Source organism: Lasioglossum baleicum, unplaced genomic scaffold (assembly GCF_051020765.1).
Source record: "Lasioglossum baleicum unplaced genomic scaffold, iyLasBale1 scaffold0029, whole genome shotgun sequence".
NCBI classification, from domain to species: Eukaryota; Metazoa; Arthropoda; class Insecta; order Hymenoptera; family Halictidae; genus Lasioglossum; species Lasioglossum baleicum.
In genome coordinates, this window is record NW_027469089.1 from 620,726 (window position 1) to 626,561 (window position 5,836).

Sequence of the window (5,836 nt, forward strand, 5' to 3'; positions counted from 1 at the left end):
TCCTTCTGCGAGATTGTGATAACGCAGAAGGAGGCAGCGGAGAGGGAGAGGGAAGCCGACCCGCTCTCCGCCAGGAGGCTAACATCGGCGGGGCAACCCCGACGAGGTCGACGGCCCCCGTAAGGGGCCGCAGACGTAATGGCGGCGGTGGTACTACTTAGTACTTCCACCGCCGCCAAGGGGGGCTGGCCGTTAAGGCGCCCCCGAGGTGGACAGGCCGCGGGGGGCGAGGTGGAGCAATAATCCCGTCCCCCCCCTCTACAAAGATGCGACCTGCCGGTCGACCCCCCTCCTTTTATTTTATAATATTTCATTTTACTCTATATTATAAATTTTATCTTTATCTTTTATTCCCCTTTATTTTGCCACCCTTCTTATGTTTGTTGTGTTTTGTCCATTGTATTTATTTACTTATTATTATTTATTTATTTAATGACTTTTATTTTATCTATACACCTTTTCATTTACTGATTTTATCTTTTATTTTATCATATTTTTAAGTTTTATGCGGGTTGACCAGGGGGGTGGGCCGGGGGTGGGGGCAGACGCGAGCCGGAACTCGCCTCTGTCCCCTCCTTGTCGCGTGCGGAAAAAATGCAATGCAGCGTGTACGAGTATTTGCACATGTATAAAAATCGGATGGCGCGGTAACAAAAATTCTAAATTATACAGCACAAGTTGCAGCAATGCATGCGCATAAGTTAAATTACCTGCATACCGCCGTTTCCTCATACAGTGTGTTCATAACTGGCACTAGGAGGATCGCAGTGCCACCACTGCGAGGAGGCCCAGGACTCTGCGCGGCATACGCTGGAAGAATGTCCAGCGTGGTCGGCACCGGGCAGAGACCTAAGGGGCGTTATTGGGTTGGACCTCCCGTTGCCGATCGTGGTCGACCACATGATCGGCAGCGAGTGGTCAAGAGCAGCGATTGCTTCCTTCTGCGAGATTGTGATAACGCAGAAGGAGGCAGCGGAGAGGGAGAGGGAAGCCGACCCGCTCTCCGCCAGGAGGCTAGCATCGGCGGTGCAACCCCCACCAGGCCGACGGCCCTCGTAATGGGCCTCAGACGTAATGGCGGCGGTGGTACTACTTAGTACTTCCACCGCCGCCAAGGGGGGCTGGCCGTTATGGCGCCCCCGAGGTGGACAGGTCACGGGGGGCGTGGTGGAGCAATAATCCCCTCCCCCCCTCTACAAAGATGCGACCTGCCGGTGGACCCCCCTCCTTTTATTTTATAATATTTCATTTTACTCTATATTATAAATTTTATCTTTATCTTTTATTCCCCTTTATTTTGGCCCCCCTTCTTATGTTTGTTGTGTTTTGTCCATTGTATTTATTTACTTATTATTATTTATTTATTTATTGACTTTTATTTTATCTATACACCTTTTCATTTACTGATTTTATCTTTTATTTTATCATATTTTTTAGTTTTATGCGGGTTGACCAGGGGGGTGGGACGGAGGGAGGGGGCAGACGCGAGCCGGAACTCGCCTCTGTCCCCTCCTTGTCGCGTGCGGAAAAAATGCAATGCAGCGTGTACGAGTATTTGCACATGTATAAAAATCGGATGGCGCGGTAACAAAAATTCTAAATTATACAGCGCAAGTTGCAGCAATGCATGCGCATAAGTTAAATTACCTGCATACAGCCGTTTCCTCAAACTGTGTGTTCATAACTGGCACTGGGAGGATCGCAGTGCCACCACTGCGAGGAGGCCCAGGACTCTGCGCGGCATACGCTGGAAGAATGTCCAGCGTGGTCGGCACCGCGCAGAGACCTAAGGGGCGTTATTGGGATGGACCTCTCGTTGCCGATCGTGGTCGACCACATGATCGGCAGCAAGAGGTCAAGAGCAGCGTTTGCCTCCTTCTGCGAGATTGTGATAACGCAGAAGGAGGCAGCGGGGAGGGAGAGGGAAGCCGACACGCTCTCCGCCAGGAGGCTAGCATCGGCGGGGCAACCCCCACGAGGCCGACGGCCCCCGTAATGGGCCTCAGACGTAATGGCGGCAGTGGTACTACTTAGTATTTCCACCGCCGCCAAGGGGGGCTGGCCGTTATGGCGCCCCCGAGGTGGACAGGTCGCGGGGGGCGTGGTGGAGCAATAATCCCCTCCCCCCCCCTCTACAAAGATGCGATCTGCCGGTCGACCCCCCTCCTTTTATTTTATAATATTTCATTTTACTCTATATTATAAATTTTATCTTTATCTTTTATTCCCCTTTATTTTGCCACCCTTCTTATGTTTGTTGTGTTTTGTCCATTGTATTTATTTACTTATTATTATTTATTTATTTATTGACTTTTATTTTATCTATACACCTTTTCATTTACTGATTTTATCTTTTATTTTATCATATTTTTAAGTTTTATGCGGGTTGACCAGGGGGTGGGACGGGGGGAGGGGGCAGACGCGAGCCGGAACTCGCCTCTGTCCCCTCCTTGTCGCGTGCGGAAAAAATGCAATGCAGCGTGTACGAGTATTTGCACATGTATAAAAATCGGATGGCGCGGTAACAAAAATTCTAAATTATACAGCGCAAGTTGCAGCAATGCATGCGCATAAGTTAAATTACCTGCATACAGCCGTTTCCTCAAACTGTGTGTTCATAACTGGCACTAGGAGGATCGCAGTGCCACCACTGCGAGGAGGCCCAGGACTCTGCGCGGCATACGCTGGAAGAATGTCCAGCGTGGTCGGCACCGCGCAGAGACCTAAGGGGCGTTATTGGGATGGACCTCCCGTTGCCGGTCGTGGTCGACCACATGATCGGCAGCGAGAGGTCAAGAGCAGCGATTGCCTCCTTCTGCGAGATTGTGACAACGCAGAAGGAGGCAGCGGAGAGGGAGAGGGAAGCCGACCCGCTCTCCGCCAGGAGGCTAACATCGGCGGGGCAACCCCGACGAGGCCGACGGCCCCCGTGAGGGGCCGCAGACGTAATGGCGGCGGTGGTACTACTTAGTACTTCCACCGCCGCCAAGGGGGGCTGGCCGTTAAGGCGCCCCCGAGGTGGACAGGTCGCGGGGGCGAGGTGGAGCAATAATCCCCTCCCCCCCTCTCTACAAAGATGCGACCTGCCGGTCGACCCCCCTCCTTTTATTTTATAATATTTCATTTTACTCTATATTATAAATTTTATCTTTATCTTTTATTCCCCTTTATTTTGCCCCCATTCTTATGTTTGTTGTGTTTTGTCCATTGTATTTATTTACTTATTATTATTTATTTATTTATTGACTTTTATTTTATCTATTTTATCTATACACCTTTACATTTACTGATTTTATCTTTTATTTTATCATATTTTTAAGTTTTATGCGGGTTGACCAGGGTGGTGGAACGGGGGGGGGACAGACGCGAGCCGGAACTCGCCTCTGTCCCCTCCTTGTCGCGTGCGGAAAAAAATACAATGCAGCGTGTACGAGTATTTGCAGATGTATAAAAATCGGATGGCGCGGTAACAAAAATTCTAAATTATACAGCACAAGTTGTAGCAATGCATGCGCATAAGTTAAATTACCTGCATACAGCCGTTTCCTCAAACTGTGTGTTCATAACTGGCACTGGGAGGATCGCAGTGCCACCACTGCGAGGAGGCCCAGGACTCTGCGAGGCATACGCTGGAAGAATGTCCAGCGTGGTCGGCACCGCGCAGAGACCTAAGGGGCGTTATTGGGATGGACCTCTCGTTGCCGGTCGTGGTCGACCACATGATCGGCAGCGAGAGGTCAAGAGCAGCGTTTGCCTCTTTCTGCGAGATTGTGATAACGCAGAAGGAGGCAGCGGGGAGGGAGAGGGAAGCCGACCCTCTCTCCGCCAGGAGGCTAGCATCGGCGGGGCAACCCCCACGAGGCCGACGGCCCCCGTAATGGGCCTCAGACGTAATGGCGGCAGTGGTATTACTTAGTACTTCCACCGCCGCCAAGGGGGACTGGCCGTTATGGCGCCCCCGAGGTGGACAGGTCGCGGGGGGCGTGGTGGAGCAATAATCCCCTCCCCCTCCCCCCCCTCTACAAAGATGCGACCTGCCGGTCGACCCCCCTCCTTTTATTTTATAATATTTCATTTTACTCTATATTATAAATTTTATCTTTATCTTTTATTCCCCTTTATTTTGGCCCCTTCTTATGTTTGTTGTGTTTTGTCCATTGTATTTATTTACTTATTATTATTTATTTATTTATTGACTTTTATTTTATCTATTTTATCTATACACCTTTTCATTTACTGATTTTATCTTTTATTTTATCATATTTTTAAGTTTTATGCGGGTTGACCAGGGTGGTGGGACGGGGGGGGGGACAGACGCGAGCCGGAACTCGCCTCTGTCCCCTCCTTGTCGCGTGCGGAAAAAAATACAATGCAGCGTGTACGAGTATTTGCACATGTATAAAAATCGGATGACGCGGTAACAAAAATTCTAAATTATACAGCACAAGTTGCAGCAATGCATGCGCATAAGTTAAATAACCTGCATACCGCCGTTTCCTCATACAGTGTGTTCATAGCTGGCACTAGGAGGATCGCAGTGCCACCACTGCGAGGAGGCCCAGGACTCTGCGCGGCATACGCTGGAAGAATGTCCAGCGTGGTCGGCACCGGGCAGAGACCTAAGGGGCGTTATTGGGATGGACCTCCTGTTGCCGGTCGTGGTCGACCACATGATCGGCAGCGAGAGGTCAAGAGCAGCGATTGGCTCCTTCTGCGAGATTGTGATAACGCAGAAGGAGGCAGCGGAGAGGGAGAGGGAAGCCGACCCGCTCTCCGCCAGGAGGCTAACATCGGCGGGGCAACCCCGACGAGGCCGACGGCCCCCGTAAGGGGCCGCAGACGTAATGGCGGCGGTGGTACTACTTAGTACTTCCACCGCCGCCAAGGGGGGCTGGCCGTTAAGGCGCCCCCGAGGTGGACAGGCCGCGGGGGGCGAGGTGGAGCAATAATCCCGTCCCCCCCCTCTACAAAGATGCGACCTGCCGGTCGACCTCCCTCCTTTTATTTTATAATATTTCATTTTACTCTATATTATAAATTTTATCTTTATCTTTTATTCCCCTTTATTTTGCCACCCTTCTTATGTTTGTTGTGTTTTGTCCATTGTATTTATTTACTTATTATTATTTATTTATTTATTGACTTTTATTTTATCTATACACCTTTTCATTTACTGATTTTATCTTTTATTTTATCATATTTTTAAGTTTTATGCGGGTTGACCAGGGGGGTGGGACGGGGGGGGGCAGACGCGAGCCGGAACTCGCCTCTGTCCCCTCCTTGTCGCGTGCGGAAAAAATGCAATGCAGCGTGTACGAGTATTTGCACATGTATAAAAATCGGATGGCGCGGTAACAAAAATTCTAAATTATACAGCGCAAGTTGCAGCAATGCATGCGCATAAGTTAAATTACCTGCATACAGCCGTTTCCTCAAACTGTGTGTTCATAACTGGCACTAGGAGGATCGCAGTGCCACCACTGCGAGGAGGCCCAGGACTCTGCGCGGCATACGCTGGAAGAATGTCCAGCGTGGTCGGCACCGCGCAGAGACCTAAGGGGCGTTATTGGGATGGACCTCTCGTTGCCGGTCGTGGTCGACCACATGATCGGCAGCGAGAGGTCAAGAGCAGCGTTTGCCTCCTTCTGCGAGATTGTGATAACGCAGAAGGAGGCAGCGGGGAGGGAGAGGGAAGCCGACCCGCTCTCCGCCAGGAGGCTAGCATCGGCGGGGCAACCCCCACGAGGCCGACGGCCCCCGTAATGGGCCTCAGACGTAATGGCGGCAGTGGTACTACTTAGTACTTCCACCGCCGCCAAGGGAGGCTGGCCGTTAT